We start from the raw sequence: 19,101 nt of genomic DNA, 5'->3' as shown, positions 1-19,101 counted from the left end.
AGTCAGATCTAAATAATTGGAAAAATATCAGTTGCTCATGGGTAAACTGAATTAATATAATAAAAAAGACAATCCTGACTAAACTAACTAAATTATTCAATGCCATGCAAATCAAACCACTAAAAAATTATTTGATAGAGCTAGAAAAAAATAACAAAATTAATTTGGAAGAACAAAAGTTCAAGAATATCAAGGGAATTATTTTTTTAATACAAAGGAAAGTGGCTTAGAAATACCAGATCTCAAACAATATTATAATGAAGTAATCATCAAAACTATCTGATAATGACTAAGAAATAGAGTGGTAGATCAGTGTAATAGATTAGGTACATAAGACACAATAATCAATGACCGTAGTAACCTAGTGTTTGATAAACACAATGACCCCAGCCTTTGGGATAAAAACTCACTATTTGACAAAAACTGCTGGGAAAACTGGAAAACAATAGAACACAAACTAAATATAGATCAACATCTCACAGCTTATACCAAGATAAGATCAAAATGCATGATTTGGACATAAAGGGTGATACCATAAGCAAAAATTAGAAGAGCAAGGAATAGTCTACCTGTCAGATCTGTGGGGAAAGGGAAAAATTCATGACCAAACAAGATGTAGAGAGCATCACAAAATGTAAAATAGATAATTTTGATTATATTAAAATAAAAAGCTTTTGTACAAGCAAAAACCAATGTGAAAACTATTAGGAGGAAAGCAAGAAGCTGGGAAACAATCTTCACAGTAAGTGTTTCTGATAGAGGTCTCATTTCTCAAATAGATAGAGAACTGAGTCAAATTTATAAGAATATAATCCTTTCCCCAATTGATAAATGGTCAAAGGATATTAACAGGCAGTTTTCAGATGAAGGAATCAGAGCTATCTATAAGAAGTGCTCTAAGTCCCTTTTGATTAGAGAAATGCAAATTAAATCAACTCTTAGGTACCACCTCACACCTATCAGATTGGCTAATATCACAAGAAAGGTGAGTGAAAAAAATGGGATATGAATGCATTGTTGATGGAGTTGTGAACTGATCCAACAATTCTGGATAGCACTTTGGAACTATGTCCAAAGGGAAACCCTTTGACCCAATAGTACCACTTCTAGGTCTGTATTCTAAAGGGATCATAAAAATGGGGAAAGGACTTACATGTACAAAAATATTTATAGCAGCACTTTTTATAGTGGCAAATAATTAGAAATTGAGGGGATGTCCATCAGTTGAGGAATGACTGAACAAGTTGTAGTATATGAATGTAATGGAATACTATTGTGCTATAAGAACTGATGAACAGATGGACTTCAGAAAAACCTGAAAGACTTGAATGAATTGACGCTGAGTGAAGTGAGCAGAACCAGGAGAACATTGTACACAGTAATAGCCAAAATGTGTGATGACTAGCTTTGATAGACTTATCTCTTCTTAGCAATGCAAGATCCAAGACAACTTCAAATGACTCATGATGGAAAATGCTGTCAGCATCCACAGGAAAAACTATGGAGTTTGAGTGCAAATTGAAGCATAATATTTGTTCTCTCTCTTTTTCCTTTTTTTGTTTGTTTCTTCTTTCTCGTGGTTTCTCCCATTGGTTCTAATTCTCCTTTACAACATGACTAATGTGAAAATAAGTTCAGTATGAATGTATATGTAGAGCTTATATCAGATCGCATTCTGTCTTGGGGAGGGAAGAGAGGAGAGATGGAGAGAAAAATTTGGAACTCAAAAATCTTATGGAAATGAGTGTTGAGAACAAAAAATAAATAAATAAAACCAAAGAGATCATTAAAAAGGAAAGAGGACCTAAATATGTAAAAAATCTATAGCAGCCCTTTTCGTGATGGCAAAATTTTGGAAATTGAGGACATGTCCATGAATTGGGGAATGGATAAACAAGCTGCAGTGTATGAATGTAATGAAATACTATTGTGCAATAAGAAATGATGAGCAAGCAGATTTCAGAAAAACCTGGAAAGACTTTCATGAATTGATGCAAAATGAAATGAACAGAACCAGAAAAACATTGTACACAGTATCAGCAACATTGTATGATGATCGAATATGAATGACTCAGTTCTTCTCAGCAATACAATCATACAAGTCAAAGAACTCAGGAAGGAAAAAACTATCCACATCTATATAAAGAACTGGTGGACTCTGAATGCAGATTTTTTTTCACTTACTTTTTTCTTTTTCATGGTTATTTTTTCCTTTGATTTATTTCTTCTTTCATAACTGTGACTAATATGGAAATATGTTTTACATGAAAGTACATTTATAACCTATGGCAAATTGCCTACCATTTTAGAAAGAGGGGAGAGGAGGGAGGGAGGGAGAAAAATTTGGAACTCAAAATCTTGTAAAAATGAATGTTAAAAATTGTTCTGACATGTAATTTTGAGGGAAAATACTATTAAAAAAAAACAACCATTAATATCATTTCCCACCCAGGCTGTACTCCCAAACCATTCTATCTCTTGTCTCTGTACCTTTTTACAGGCTTCCACCAATGGCTGAAATTACCTTCTCCTTCTCCTCCTCCTCCCCTTTGCTTCTTATAGTATCTTACTTCTTTAGAATTAGAAATCTCAGTTCCTTAGAATATCTCACTTCCTCCGAGCCTTCCACCCACTCAGTTATTAGTAACCTAATAATCCGAGCCTTCCACCCACTCAGTTATTAGTAACCCCTCCCTCCTCAAATTGCCTTACATTTACTGTACATATTGTGACTTCTCAGTAGATTTGTAAGTTTCTGGAGAGAAGGGATTATTTCTTTTTTCCCCCTTTTTACAAAGGCACAGTCCCTAACCTCATGGTGTTAGAAGAACATTCAGACACAGACACAGACAATATAATACATGCTACAGGGATTAATCAGTAGGCTCCTGTTCAACTGAGTTCCCCCCAGTCTGCTCAGACTACTTCCTTACTCATAGTCAGACTATCAGGTTGGGTTGCCAGGGGGCTGTTGACTATTTCAACCATCAAGACTTTAGGGGTAACCCTGAGAACTAGTACTGTGGCTCATGACCCTCCACCTGTGGGTTCCCTCATTAATTAGCAGTTGATATCACTTCACCAATTGGACAATCCATTTTTAGAAATGAACATTTGCTAAAGTCAATAAGAGCAGATGGCATAAAGAAATTGTCCAAAACCAAGGGCATGCCTTCTCTACTCATCCAGAATCCAAGAGAAAGTGGATCCACACTTAGAGAGCACTTGAGGTGAAAGGTTGATTTACCATTCCTAGTTGGCAAAAGTCCTCTTCTTCCATCTGTGAGGTCCTCAAGAAGGTTCTTGAGTATGCAGTAACTTTCAGCTGGGCACCTTGTAGAACCCTACTGCACACATTTCATTAAGTAACTCTGTCAAAGAGGCCCTCTTTGTATCAGGATATACAATAGAGCCTTCCTTCCCTTTCTTCTCCTTTCTCTTCCTCCCTCCCTTCCATCCTCTTTCCCTTCTTCCTTCCTCCTTTCCTCTCTCTCTTCCTCCTTTCCTCCCTCCCTTCTTCCTTTCCTTCCTCCCTTCTTCCTTTCCTCCCTCCCTTCTTCCTTTCCTCCCTCCCTTCTTCCTCTCCTCCCTCCCTTTTTCCTTCCTTCCCTCCCACCTTCCTTTCTTCATTCCTTCCTCCTTCCTCTTACTTCTTCTTTCCTTTCTCCTTCCCTTCTTTTCTTTCTTCCCTCCCTCCCTCCCTCCTTCCTTCTCTCTCACCTTCCTATCTTCCTTCCTTCTCTCCCTTCCTTCCTCCTTCTCCCCCTTCTTCCTTCCTTCCCTCCCACCTTCCTTTTTTCATTCCTTCTTCACTCCTTCCTTCCTCCTTCCTCTTCCTTCTTTCCTTTCTCCTTCCCTTCTTCTTTTCTTTCTTCCCCCCTCCTTCCTTCCTTCTCTCCCACCTTCCTATCATCCTTCCTTTTTCTCTTCCTTCCTTCCTCCTTCCTCTTCCTTCTTTCCTTCCTCTTTCCCTTCTTCTTTCCTTTCTTCCCCCCTCCTTCCTTCCTTCCCTCCCACCTTCCTTTCTTCCTTCCTCCTTATCTCACTTCCCAGGAGCAGCAACAATGAAGGCTAAAAACCTATAGGAGAATATGCTCTTGCCTTGGTGCAGCTGAAGCCCCGACTACCTTCTTCTGCTTCTATTTTCTATCCTGAGCACAGACCAGGAAACAGCGATCGTGAAAAATGGATGTTTCCATTTCCTGTGCTCAGAGAAGAAAGCAGCAGGCACGTGTTCCCCAAACTGAGAGTTGGCAGCTGCTATTGCTTCTGGGGGGACTGGGAGGAGGCACCTCGTGAGCTGCTCAGACAGTGAAATTGTGGAGTGAATGTGAAATGGCCTCAAGATCTGTTTATGAGTCCTACTGAACTGTCTGCTCTCGGAAGAGTGTGATGGGTTATTGCTTTACGTTTCTATACTAGTTTGAATGCAGTTTGAAGCAAACCACTTGTTCTCTTTCTTTTTCTTGTTTTGTTTTGTTTCCTCTCTCCCATTTTTCACTCCATTGGTTATAACCCTTCTTTACAACGTGACTAATGTTTAATGTGAAGGTATTTGTAGATTCTATATTTGAGTGCATGCCGCTATGGTGGGGGACGGGGGGAGGAGAGGGAAGGGGAGAAAATCTGAAACTCAAGGGATTGTGGAACTGAATGTTGTAAACTAAAAGTAAATAAGTAATATTATAAACTAAAAGTAAATAAATTATTTAATAAAAATGTGAATTTATGAGTCTTTTTGTTGAAGCATTTTCTGTGTTAGAAGAAATAAGCCACTGCCCTCTTGCCTATAATCATTTTGGCATTTTTTTTCTAGACCTAGTTAACCCACTTTTTAGGGAGGCCCCAGACGTAAACCATGCGTTAAGCATGGTTTTGGAGATTTCCCCCCAGAGGCCATGGAAATGTGCCCTTTTGATAAAAACCCACTTCCTTTCATTTCATCAAGTACAGGAGACTCAGTTAATCAAGAGGACTTTGATCAAACCTTCCCACTCCTACTATGTTGTTCAATCATTTCAGTCAGAGTCCGACTCTTCATGACCCTATTTGGAGTTTTCTTGGCAAAGTTACTGGTCTGCCATTTCCTTCTCCAGCTCATTTTCCAGATGAGGAAAGTGAGTGGAGTGACTTGTCCAGGGTCACATAGCTAGCAAGCATCTGAGACTGGTCCTCCCAACTCTAGACCCTGAGCTATCCACTCTCTAGCCACACTATAACATGAGAAGAGAAAGCCAAGCTAGTGTTATATGGATTTCTCTTTCTGAATCCTTGCAGCATCTGCTTCCTAAACCCGTTGATGGGTACTTTGTGTCATTAGTCTTTTTAAGACTTTTTTTTAAGGGGTGGCTAGGTGATGCAGTGAATAGAGCACAGGCCCTGGAGTCAAGAGTACCTAAGTTCAAATCCAGCCTTAGACACTTAACACAAAAAACTAACTGTGTGACCTTGGACAAGTCATGTAACCCCAAATTGCCCTGCAAAAAAAAAAGGCTTAGTTTAAATTTTCTTAATTAACAAAAATCTATTTTCTCTTCCTCTCATTCTACCTCCTCTACCCCTGCCAAGGAAAAAAAAGAAAGAAAACACTTGCAACAAGTGTTCTTAGTTAAGCAAAACAAATTTCCTCATTGGTCACATCCAAAAAATAAGGCTTATTCTGCACCTTGAGTCCCTCCCTTCTCTCTCAGGAGCTAGGTAGCATTCTTCAGGAAAAGGGGTCTCAAGACTTTCAAAGTTGTTTGTCTTTACAATGTTTTATATATATATATATATATATATATATATATATATATATATACACATATATATATATTTTTTTTTGGAAGGGGGAAGGCAAGGCAATTGGGGTTAAGTGACTTACCCAAGGTCACACAGCTAGTAAGTGTGTCAAGTGTCCAAGGTTGGATTTGAACTCAGGTCCTCCTGACTCCAGAGTCAGTGCTCTATTCACTGTGCCACCTAGCTGCCCCAAGAGTCTACAGTGTTCTTGTCAATGTAGCGATTGCTATCCTGATTCTGCTTTGGCTTATCCAAGTTTTGCCATCTTTCTTTGAAACTGTCCATCTTTCCATGTGTTTATGTGTTTTCTCTCCAACTAGATCAAAGTTCAGTGAGGCAGGGGCAATGTCTTAAACTTCTTTCCATCCCCAACTGGGCTTAGGGCAGTACCCTCACATGGTAGGGGCTCCACAAATATTAATTGATTGAATACAGGGACCTGGGAGTCTATGCAAATGATAGAATAGAATTGTAGGCTTTCACCCAGCATTTGGGACAGAACGAACACTAAATAGCTGGTGACCTTGAGTAAATCTATCTGTGCCTAATTCTATCAACTGTAAACATGGCACTACCTTACCATGTAATAATGATAACAACAACAACAATTTCAACATTCATATAGTGTTTACTATGTGCTAGGCACTATGCTATGCATTTTACAGTTATTATCTCATTTGATTTTTACAACAACCCTGGGGGGTAGGTGTTATTATTATCCTCATTTTACAGATGAAGAAATTGTTAAGTGACTTGTCCAAGGTCACACATCTAGTCAGTGACTTGAGATTGGATTTCATCTGGGGTCTTCCTGACTCCTGGCCCCGAACTCTATCCACTGTGCCACCTAGCTGCATCAGGTGAATTCTAAGGTCCTTTCTGGCTTTAAGATGTTAAGATTCTCTGAGAATTTATATGGATTTGGGCCCCCAGGTCCAGGTATTCAGTGAGATATGCCTTTTGGACATTGGCTAAGTCCCTTCTTGTCTCTGAGCCTCAGTCTTGTCACCTGGATGATGAGGGAGTTATGGCATCACTTTGCAGGTGCTTTCCTGTTCTAAATCCTCTTCAGACCTGCCATTGCCAGCCAGCCATGACCAAAGAGCAAAGGCTCAGGGCTCAGGAAATTTTTTTCAATATAAAAGTAAATCCCAGTGATTATCAGTACTTTTAAAGCAACAAGCCCTGTCAGGGCTGACTGTTTCAGAATGGCTAATTACTGTGGGAGAGAGAGTGCAGGATTGCCAGGAATTTTTGAACGTGGTAACCATCAGTGCCTCAGGCCCACAGCATCCAAAGCAGAATGTTCTTGATACACAGAATACCAGTGAGGGAAGCTAAGAGACTTGTCTATAGATAACCAAACTTGACACAAGGGTATAAATTTTCCTCATGGGACTAAGGTTACTGGGAGGCTCTGACTCTCACCTAAGGTACCGAAGGAAGACACAGGGATGTTACCTAAAGGATGATGGAAGATAAGACTCAAAGTCAAGGGTGAGGAATTTAGTCTTTGTCCCAAAATGACCTAATTCCTACCATCCACCCATCCCTCCCTCCATCTATCCATCCATCCATCCATTTACCTACCTATCTTTTATGTATTTATTTGTGAAGGGCATCAGACATCTGAAATCCTCTTAGGAAACACACATAAGTCTCATAGGTCTCTGGAAACATGAAAACAACCTCTGAGTTCACCAAATACAGGCTACATGGAAGGGGTTTTAAGCAAATAAATCTTGGTCTTGTGCCAGGCTAACTGTATCAAGGACTGTCTGCACTTTTCCCACTTTTGTTTGTGGTCTTAAAAGACTTGGAAGGGCTGGTAGTTATGCTAAGATGAGAGACCCAAAATGGCCTGTTTGAGGGTTTCCTCTACACAGCAGTCCAGCTCTCACCTTTACATCTTTGTCTAGATCTGTGACCCATGCCTGGCATGCCTGGAATGTGCCTTATCTTCACTTCTACCTTGACCTCTCTGCCCCAGCTTAAGGGGCACCTCCTCCAAGAGACCATTCTTGACTCCCCCATTTGTTAGATCTCTCTTGTCCCCCAGATTGCTTTCTGTGTTTGTTTCAGCCTCAGACACATACTAGTGATGTGACCCTGGGCAAGTCACTTAACCTGTTTGTCTCAGTTTCTTCCTCTGTGAAATGGGGATAATAATAGTACCTACCTCCTGGGTTGTTGTGAGAAGCCGATGAAATAAAAATTGTAAAGCACTCGGGGCTGCCTGGAACATTGTAAGTACTAGTATAATGTTAGCTATTAGCTATTATTCATATGGATTTTTTACTTGGAAAATAATGCAGTATGGTGAAAACTGAGAGCCCTTCTAGGAGTCAGGAAGACCTATGTGACTTTGGGCAGGTGCCTTAATCTCTTGGTGCCCCAAGTAACTCTCTATGGGACTGTATATTCCTGAGAATACTCCTTCTTGAAGAAGCCTCCTCTCCAAAAGTTCTTGTACCAATGAAAACACAGGTCTAGACCAAAAACCTGGGTTTGGGGTACTTATCTGTGTGCTAGAATGTCAGTAAGCTTTTTGAAAGCAGGGACTTTTTCGGTTATTTGTCAGGGCCGAGCCTATGTTGTGACACAATGTAGAGCCTTGGCAAATTCTTATAAAATTGACTAGAAAGGAAGACTATTGAACCAATCTAGTGTCTAGGTGTGCCATTGGACCATTAGAGCTATCTAATACCCAAAGTAAGGATTCCCTTTCCAGCATCCTTCAGAACTTTATAATAACACAAATTTTCCCAGTTCTATTACATACTTTACAAAGCACTCTCACAATAATTGTATGAGGTAGGTAGTATAATAATTATTATCAGACTTTTCCCAATGAGGCAACTGGGGCTCAGAAAGGTGACCATGATACTGAATCACAGAATTTTAGAATTAAAGGTGCCTCAGTGACCATCTAGCTCAACCCACCACTCATAAATATCAGGGCTGAAATTCTAACTCTGACTGGGCTCTAGGCCCACTCTAATAAGAATTCCTAAACTTAGTTGTATCATGGCTCCCTTGGGCAGTCTGGTGAGGCCCAGGGGCCCCTTCTGAGAACAATGTTTTTGAATGCCTAAAATACTTAGGATTACAAAGGAAATCAATTACATTAAAAGAGTTATCATTTTTTTAAGTTCACAAACTAAAAATAAATAAATAAAAATAAAAGTTCAGGTTAAGAAGGCCAATACTGTACCATGCTGTTCCCAGACTACCTAACCTCTTCCTAAATGCCTTCAGTAACAGGGAACTCACTGCCTCACAAAGCAGCTTTTGTCATTTAGGCAACAGTAGTTAGGAAAGTCTTTCTAACATTTGTCCAAAACTTGCCACCTTCTATCTTCTAATTCTCTTTTCTGTAGTTATGCAAAACAAGTTTACTCTCTCTAAGTAATGATTCTTCAGATGTTTTTTGGTCTTTTTTGGAGGGGAGAAGGCAGGGCAATTGGGGTTAAGTGACTTGCCCAAGGTCACACGGCTAGTAAGTGTTAAGTGTCTGAGGCCAGATTTGAACTCCGGTCTTCCTGACTCTATTCCTGACACTCTATTTGCTGTGTCACCCAGCTGCCCTATGTGCAGATTAGTGTCCCCCAATTCTACTTGAGTTTGACACCACTGGCCTAACGTCACACAACCAGAGGCTGACCCTGAACCTGGGTCTTCCTGGGTTGTTATACCCAACTGCCTCTTACACCAGAGAGATGCCCAACAAATACGAACTGTCCCTGGCCAGAGACTCTGCAGCAAACTTGTTAGATGGGACAGAGGGGTGGATTCTCTGCCTGTCTCAACCCATTTTGCTCAGAAAAAAGTGAGAAGATGTCTTCCTGTTCCACCTCAGATCTGCAAAAGCCAGTTTTCGTAGAAATAGTCATCCAGACCTCTGAAGTTACTCTTTTTCTCAGGCATCCGTGTTTTTACTTGCAAAACTGAGTCACCCTTTGGCTGTGGGGGCATAAAGGATGTCTTGTTAGAACTGGCACACAGGAAGCTAAGGGGAATTATGCAGCGCTTGTCAGAGCTGCACACACAAGTCAGATTTATAAGGCTTTTTCTGGCTGGGAAATGGTGCTTTGGGGCAGATGGGGGAGCTGCTGGGAGCCCAAAAGGAGGCCGGGGCTGGAGAACAATGCCTTCTAGGTACCAGGCTTTGCCCAGTGCAGCAAGAGCCAGAGCCAAAGGACGTGGTTTTAAGCTCCAGTAGAAAGAATTCAGTTTAGGCATGTGGAATAAATTGTGCAGAAGGCATATGTCCCGTCATATCCTGGCAGGGGACATCGGGATGTTCTTAGTAGGAATAGGATTAGGGGGAAAGGACAGAGGGCTTAGAGTCACAAGACAATCACATTATTAAGAGCTGGAAGGGGCCTCAGAGGCTGACTAATCCAACTTCTACACAAACAGGAATCCTCATTATAAACATACCCCAGCTATACCTCATATGAACAAGGGACTGTTCAGTCTCCTAGGAGGGGGAACCTATCACCTCTCCTGGCAGCCCATTCCACTTTTGAAGAGGCATAATTGATAGGAAGTTTTTCCTGAAACAAGCCAAAATTCACCTTTTTTTGTGTGACTTCTATTAACAGCTCCTGATTTTGCCCTCTCAGCCCAAATTGGTGTTGCTTAGGCATTTCAGTCATGTTCGAATCTTTGTGATCCCATTTGGGGTTTTCTTGGCAAAATTACTGGAGTGGTTTAACTTTTCCAGTTCATTTTACAGATGGGAAAACTGAGGCAAACAGGGTGAAGTGACTTGCCCAGGGTTACACAGCAAGTAAATATCTAAGGCCAGATTTGAATTCAGGAAGATGGGTCTTCCTGACTCCAAGCCCAGCACTCTATCCACTGTGCCATCTTGTAGTCCCTTGAGCCCAGATAGAAACAAGGGAAAAAGAGACTTAGAGAAGAAAAAATGAGTAATTCTGATTACATTAAATTAAAGAGATTTTGCACAAAATAAAATCTAATAAAGCTAAGATTAAAAAGGAAACAATTAGGGGTGGCTAAGTGGCACAGTGAGTAAAGTGCCGGCCCTGGAGTCGGGAAGACCCTAGTTTGGTTCCGGCCTCAGACACCTAACACCCACACAAAAATACTAGCCGTGTAACCTTGGGCAAGTTACTTAACCCCAATTGCCCTCCAAAAGGCAAAAAAAAAAGGAAACAATTACCTGAGGGGAAATAAAATCTTTGTTTTTGTTTCCAAAATATAGAAGGAACTAATTCGACTTTATTAGAAAAACAGCTGTTCTCCAATTGATATATGATCAAAGGATATCAATAGGCAGTTTTCAAGGAAATAAACCTAGGTGATCTATAGCCATATTTTAAAAATGCTTCAAATTACCACTTATTACAAGTGTGCAGATTAAAGCAATTCTTCAATTCCTTGAACACCTATGAATGTGGTAGAGATAACAAAAAAGGGAAATAATAAATGTTGGAGGAACTGTGGGAAAACAGGCACTTTGATGTGCTGTTGGTGGACCTATGGGTGGGTACAACCATTCTGGTGAAAAATTTGTAATTATGCATAAAAAGTTACTAATCAGTGTATGTTCTTTTGACCCAGCTATACCACTGCTAGGTCTATACTTCCCCCCCAAAATCAAAGAAATATGAATAGGTCCTTTATATACAAAAATATTTATAGCAGCTTTTGTAGTGGCAGCAAAAAACTAGAAATTAAGGGGATGCCAATCAGTTGGGTAAATTGTGGCATATGAATGTGACAGAATACTATTATGCTTTAAGAAATGAGGAAAGAGATGATTTCAGAAAGATTTATATGAACTGATGCAGAGCAAAGTGAGAAGAACCAGGAGAATAATTCACACTGTAAGATCAATATTACAAAAATGAAAAATTTTGAGGACTTTTATAAACTTGTAAAGAATGAAATGAACAGAAGCTGGAGAATATTTTTAAAGTAAAATCAATATTGTAAAAACAAGCAACTCTTAAAGTTATAACAATATCAATATTATGATGATCTATGACTCCACATGGCCCCTGATGAAACATGCTATCTGTGAAGAGGTGATGTATTTAGGGTGCAGAATGAAACCTAAGTGGTGCTGTGGATAGAGTGTCAGACCTGGAGGCAGCTTCATGAGTTCAAATCTGGCCTCAGACATTTACTAGCTGTGTGACCTGGGTAAGTCACTTACTCCTGTTGGCCTCAGATTCCTCATCTATAAAATGAACTGGGGAAGGAAATGGTAAACCACTTCAGTATCTTTGCCAAGAAAACCCCAAATGGCATCATGAAGAGTCCAACACAACTGAAATGACCAAACAACAACAAATTAAGGGAATTTATTTTGTTTGTGAATATTTATTACAAGGAATTTGTTTTTCTTTTCTTTTTCCAATGTGATGGGGAAGTGAAGGGAGAAATAGATTTATGTTAATTGTTTTTAAATTAGAAAAGTGGGGATGCTATGGGTGTGAAATGTTGCATTCACTTTCAAATGAGATTATTATATTCTTAGTTTTACTTAACTGTTTTACTTTGTTCCAAGAGACCTCTCTTGAAATTGGAGTAATCTCTAATTGTTTATAATATGAAAAATGAAACATATCAATAAAACTTTTTTAAAAGATCATCATACATACACAAGTCCCATCTCTCCTTTACATAATCACCTTCCAGATATCTGGAGGCAGCTATCATGTGTAATCAATAATCAACAAACATTTATTAAGCACCTACTATGTGCCAGGCACTGTGCTAGGTATTCTTTGAATTTTCTTTTTTCCAAGTTAAAGAGATCCATTTGCTTCACCTGATCCTCATGGGACATGATCTCAAGGCTCTTTAGTATTCTGGATACTCCCTCTGGACATTCTCAAGTCTAACAATGTCCTTCATACTCCAGATCAGATCTAATGTGCACAGAGCACTGTGGGACTATCCCTTTATTTTCCTAGAAGTTACCCTTCTCGATGCATCCCAAAGACACGTTAGTTGTTTTGGTTGCCATATCATACAACTGGCTCATACTGAACTTGCTGTCTACTGCCACCCTCAGATTGACTTTTCAGAATAGTTGTTATATAACCATGCCTCTCTCTGCCCCCCCCCCATATTCAATTTGTGAAGTTGACTTTTTGTACCCAAGTATGAGACTTTACATTTATGCCTATTAAATTTCATCTTCTTAGGTTTAACCCAGGGCTCTAGCCCAGCAAGATTCTTTTGGATCTTCTACCATCTACTATAACAGTGAATCTTTCCAGTTTGGCATCATCTGAAAATGTTATGAGCACACCATGTATGCCTTATCCAAATCATTGATCAAAATGTTAAACAGCACAGGACTTAGCATGGATACCTGGTATACTTCCCTAGAGACCTCCTGGAGAACTCATACAAGGCAAGAGCTTGTACAATGGTCAGAAGAAGTGATGCAAGGACACTCTCAGGGTTTCTCTGATTAGTCTCTCCTGTTGGCATTGAACAATTAACGACTACTCATTGAGTACCACCATCTACCCTGTTCTGAATGCATCTAACCATATGATCTTCTGATCTATCTTCTCTACTAAAATAAGGCAATGTATTTTATTCAAAACTTTGCTAAAATCTGGGTAAATGGTATCTACAGAATTCTCCTAGTTTCCTAGTTTAATAATCCTGTACAAAAAGTTTATCATCACTGCTTCCCTTTCCCTTGCCAACTATCTCTTTAATGACATGATCTAGGATTTTCCCAGGGAAAAGAGTCAAGTTTACAGGGGTCTAGAGTTTTATAGACACTGTTCTCTTTCTTTTTTGAAAATTGGGACTTTATTTTCTCAAGTACAAGTTTGTGGTCCCTTTCCTGTTTCCTATGGTCTTTAAAATATCACTGACAATCACAGATGCCAGTTCTTTGAGGGCCAAAGATGTTATTCTTTTGAGCTAGGTGACTTGAATTCACCCGGGGAAGTCGAGTGTGCTGACCTCATTGTTGTATGGCTGAGAAAGCTGGACAATCTTCCAGCACCATGCCAGGAAACTGAATTGCTTCCATTTGAATTGTATTGGGAAGAATCTGAAGATCATCTGGCAGGAAAAGGTACAAGACACTGAGGTCCTTACTCGAACTAAACTGCCAAGCATTCCCTCTCTACTGCAGAGAGCACAACTCCAATGGACTGGCCACATTGCTCAAATGCCAAACCTATGATTGTCTCAAAGAACTCTCATGAGACAAGAGCTGATATGGTGGTCAAAAGAAGCAATACAAGAACACTTTCAAGGTCTGTGAAGAACGTTAGTATTGACTGGGAGACATAGGAGACATTGACACAAGACCACCCAGCATGGCGTGCCCATGTCAAAGAAGGTACTATAGTCCATGAACAAAACACAATGTCCGTAGTACAAAAGAAAAGGGAAATGTGAAGATTTAGAGACATCTCCACTCAAATGTGCACTATTTGTGCCCAACCTGTGCTAGAAGAGCCTCTGAACTTGTATTGGTCTGATCAGCCATAGCTGGACACACTGTAGCTTGACCATAACATAGTGATGCACTTTAGAGCCTCCTCAAGAAGAAAAGACAAGAACCAACCAACTAACTTCTCTTGGGAATTATCTTGTGCATCAAATCATTGTCATTGCCAGTTTAAAGGTGATTCTTCTTGACAAAGAAAAAAACAAAATTAGAATCGAGTCTTCTCTGTCATGATCAACATACCATCCATTTTAAGCCTAGGTCCCATCCCTTCTTTGACCTCTTTTCCCCCAGTGTCACTAAGAAACAAAACAGAAACCTGCCCAACCCTTTCACATCTATCACCAGCCTCACCTCATTCTGAGCATTCCCAGGCTCTGCCCTCAGTGAACTTAGATTCCTTCAGAGAGTACAAGACGTAAACACAAGAGAATCTGAGGAAAGTCTTCGTACATGGGGCCTGTGACCCCTGACTGAAGCTTGCAGGGGAGGCAGGGAATAAAAATGGTGAAGCCAAGGAGAAAATGCATTATGGACATCAGACACTGCTGATAGAAAAGCACTGGGCTGGGAGATGGAGTGGGGCTTGGGGGAAGCAGCTAGCAGGCCAGTTTGGTTGCAACACAAAGTGCTTGAAGGTGGGTAAAATGAAATATCTGGAAATATAGGTGGGAACCAGATTGTACAAGGCTTTAATTGACAGTCTCAAGAGGTTGCAGTTTATCCCAGAAGCAAGAAGGAGCCACTGAAAATTTTCGAGCAAGGGAATTACACGGTCAGACCCATGATTTAGGGAGATTAATTTGGTGATTGAGTGGAGGATAGATTGAAGTGAGGAGAGTCAGGAGACAAAGAGACCACACAAGAGGCAAAAGGCAATGCAAGTCTGAATGAAAGCGCAAGATGGGAGAGCCATTGGGGAGGTGAATTACCAAGGCTCAGGGTGCTTGCTTGGACATGGGATGGCGAGAGTCAAGGATGAGTCAAAGGCTGCAAAGCTCTGTGATTGGCCAGATAATGCTATCCTCAACAGAAATAGGGAAGTTTGGAGGAGGGGGCAGTTTTGGGAGAAGGTAACACTTTCCTTGGTACAAGCGTTCCCATTTTAGTGATAAGAAAACTGAGGCTCAGAAAAATGCAGTTACTTCCATTTGGTATAGGCTGAGTTTGAGATGCTGAGGAGACGTACAATTGGAGGTGTCCAGTAGACAACTGGCAAGGTGGGGCTGTTCAGTAGAGACATTAGGGTTGCATATATAGGTTCAGGAGTTGCCTTTGTATACATATGATAACTGATCCCAGAGGACGCATTCCTTTTTTTTTTTCATTGATAAGCCCACAGTAGTTTTGTTACAAGTATAAGAGCCTTGGGTCTGGAGATCTGGGTTCTCACACTTAATAGCTATATGAACAAGTCAGGTCATCTGTCTAACTCAGTTTTCTCAACTGTAAAATGGAGATGCTTATATTACCTAGTGCACAAAGTTGTGTTGATAAGAGTTATTTTCATAAGGACAGAGTCAGGCATCAGATCAGTGATTTCATTGGTATAAGGAATTCCTAGATGAGGAAACTCCTTCTACTAATACCGATCAGCACCTTATCTGCAACTTATTATCTTAGAGAATTTCCTACAGACCTGAGAAGCTGTGACTTGCCCAGGGTCACACATCCAGTATGTTTCAGAGGTTGGCCTTGTGCCTTGATTCAAGGTCAACTCTCTATTCACTGCACCAGGCTGGATTAAAGATAACTTCTTCATGTAATGCCTAGGGATTGCCTAGATGACCTCTCTGGTTCCCCTCCAGCTCACAGAGCTGGGCTGTCAATCTCCATGGTAAGTAATGACATCATAATTTAATTACTTAAATAAGTACTTGACTTTCCCAAGAAGAGAGGAAGCAAACCCACCAGCCTTTGCTGGTCCTCCTTAATCTTAATGCCTTCTCTCCCCAATTCATCCTATGTCCTGCTTGTACATAGCTGCTTGTGTCTTTTCTCCCCTATATTAGACTGTGAGCTCCTTGAGAACAAGGGCTGTTTTCCTCCCCAGCATTTAGCAGAGTAGGCACTTCTTAAATTCTTGTTGACTGACTGACTATTGAGACTCTGAAACATGAGAACAAGCTATAGGTTCCCAGCCTGGCCCCTTGATCTCTAGATCCCTCATACACAATCTCTTTCTGTGACTCATTGTTAATTAATGTAAGATAATCTTGTCACCAGATACCCCAGGACAACTGTCATCCCAGCTTCCATGGGACTGAAGCTAGAGTTCTTTGTTTTAAAACCAGCAACCAGAAAGGGCTCCCCATCTGCCACATGCCTGGAGGGAAGAAGGAGGGAGGGAAGGAAAGAAGGAGGGAGGTAGGAAGGAAAGAAGGAAAGGAGGGAGGAAGGGAGGGAAGAAGGAAGGGAGGGAGGAAGAGAGGGAGGAAGGGACAATGGAAGGAAGGAAAGGAAAAAAGAAGGAAGATAGGGAGAAAGGAGGGAAGGAAGGAAGGAAGGAAGGAAGGAAGGAAGGAAGGAAGGAAGGAAGGAAGGAAGGAAGGAAGGAAGGAAGGAAGAAAGGATGGAAGGAAGGAGGGAGGGAAGGAAGAAGGAAAGGAAAGAGGGAAGAAAGTGAGGGAAAGAGGGAGGAAAGAAGGAAGTAAAGAGGGAAGGAAGGAAAGAGGGAAGGAGGATCCAACAGATCTGACAGATCTATTCTTCCAGTTGAGTTGCATTGTTTGGTCCAGCAGATAGGCCCATCCTATAAAGACCTTATATACTTTATTGAATGATTGATTAAAGTTGATCATTACAGTGATTTATTCATCACCAATGTCATGACCCCACATCTAATAGTCAACTTCTTTAGAACTCTGAAGAAATAAAATCCATTAAAACTCCATATTTCTGAGATTATAAGGTATCTAAGCTCTGAGGTTGTAAGTGCCTTGGGCCCTCTATGCCTCATTACAATTACACAGTTTACACCCACTCCACCCCCTCATAGGATCTTTGTGTATTTTGAGGAGTATGTGGTCCAGATTTAGGAGGCACTGCTTTGTAATTACTGTTCTTGCTATGCCAAATGTCTTTTCTAAGAACTCAGTGAAGCAACTGATTGTTCATGGGCATCAGTGGGGGCTTGTGAGCTATATTGTTAGGCATAGTCACCCAGTGCTATCCCTACAAGCCAAAGTAGCAGGTACCCCTCTGGGGACCCAACCTTCCAGTTTGAGGGGGTTGAAATATATAACAGGTAAGGAACTAATCAAAAGACCCACAATAAAGAATGTCATAAAAGAAATGAATGATAAAAAAAAGAAGATGGCGGAGTTACGTGGCAAAAACAAAGAATAACAAATAAATGACTTCTATGCTTCCCTGGTACCATCATGAGAGCAAGAGAGAGGCAGGAAGGGCCTCAGAACATTAGATGGAGCCTCTGTAGAGAATCTAGGGGATGATGGGAACATGAGGAGTTTTCCAAGAGCTGCAGTACCCATCACTGGAAGGAATGTTCCATCAGTGAGACCAGAGGTGTTCTTGAGCATTGAGGTCATCTCTCACTTATCCACAATAATGGCATATAGCGTATAATCCCCAAATCATATTTAGCTTTGGAAAATTATGGAGCATTGCTGGTATGGCAGGTAGAAAGCTGGCTTTGAATCCAAGAAGACCTGAGTTCAAATCCTGCCTCTGACACATACTAGCTGTGTGGCCTTGGGCCAATCACTTATCTCTCTATGCTCTAGACAACTGTCTACAGAGAAGGTGCTGACCTGTATTGGGAAAGGGGGTTTCCTCACCTCAGAACCCTTATTCCAACAAAATCAGACACCCAGTCCAAATCCTTGTTGTTAATTATCATCCTAATTAGTTTATTATGATTGATTTGTATTCCTCAAGAGTTCAGGAATCATCTAAGGGGCAGGATGGGAGGGGGGAAAGAAAGATAACTGTGGATTAAAAACAAAAAACGACAAAACTATTGGATATTCAAAAGTCAGAATGGTTGGTTCACAGTAAGATAGTTGAGAGTCTCTAATGAACATCCTTCCTTAGGTTTCATTCAAAGGGCCAAGATAGGATTCCTATAGTCAGACTGGGTCTAGTCACTTGACTCATTTCCTAATACTTGTCTCAAACTGGCTTTATTATTTCAGTCCTGCTGTTCCCAACACAAAACTGGTTCTTTCCATATTCATTTGGCCATATTTTGTCTCAGGTAGAGAACTTCAAACCCATTACTATCAATCAAGGAAAGACAGGGAGGGAATGTGGAAAACATGTAAAAATTGAGAGAACTGAACATGGAGTCACAGTCATCCTGGCTCTGTCACTTAGCATCTGTGTGATTTCAGGCAAATCTTGTCATCTCTCTGGGCCTCAGTTTCCCTCTTACTTCCCAAATTCACACTCAGTCTCTAGCGGTGCAGCTTCCCCAGGTTCAAGACAATTTGTGGGTATGTATTTCTAAGACCATATAGCTCATGAGCCCCCACTGGTGTAGTTACCTTTGATAAATAGCCAGTGAACACAAAGTATAAAAATAATCACAAAACATCCCCCCACAAACGTGTTGTATTCTGTCGTGATGTCCTCATGATGCTCCCCGCCACACACCTTGGATCAGCTGATCTATTCATTGGATTTCTCAGTTTCACTCCCTTTTCCTTTCTGCAACTTAACTCTCATCAGCTACAACTCATGATACTTCTCAGAACTATCTTCTACCTTCCCTGCTTGGCTCACACCATTCCCTGCCCCTACAATGGCCAGTACAAGGAGGGAAGAGGGAAAATGCCTTTCTGCTCCTGAAAGGGGGGAGTATTCTTTTTCAGGAGTTGGGTTCTGATTCCATA

General features: G+C 40.8%; 1 long non-coding RNA gene across 1 annotated transcript in view; it reads right to left on the bottom strand.

The window, feature by feature from the left end:
* LOC138159578 (uncharacterized) overlaps window positions 1-3,346 on the bottom strand; it is a 58,293-nt gene extending 54,947 nt beyond the window's left edge. The window contains exon 1 of the long non-coding RNA XR_011167913.1: window positions 3,248-3,346. This is a non-coding gene — a long non-coding RNA (uncharacterized lncRNA). The remainder of the gene's footprint in view (window positions 1-3,247) is intronic.
* Window positions 3,347-19,101: the final 15,755 nt, after the last annotated feature.

This window comes from Petaurus breviceps, unplaced genomic scaffold, assembly GCF_028583685.1.
Source record: "Petaurus breviceps papuanus isolate PSGF00001 unplaced genomic scaffold, PetGlider_PUasm1.0 176, whole genome shotgun sequence".
NCBI lineage: Eukaryota > Metazoa > Chordata > Mammalia > Diprotodontia > Petauridae > Petaurus > Petaurus breviceps.
Note: the sequence above shows the minus strand (reverse complement) of the source record. Positions and strands in the feature narration are given on the sequence as shown.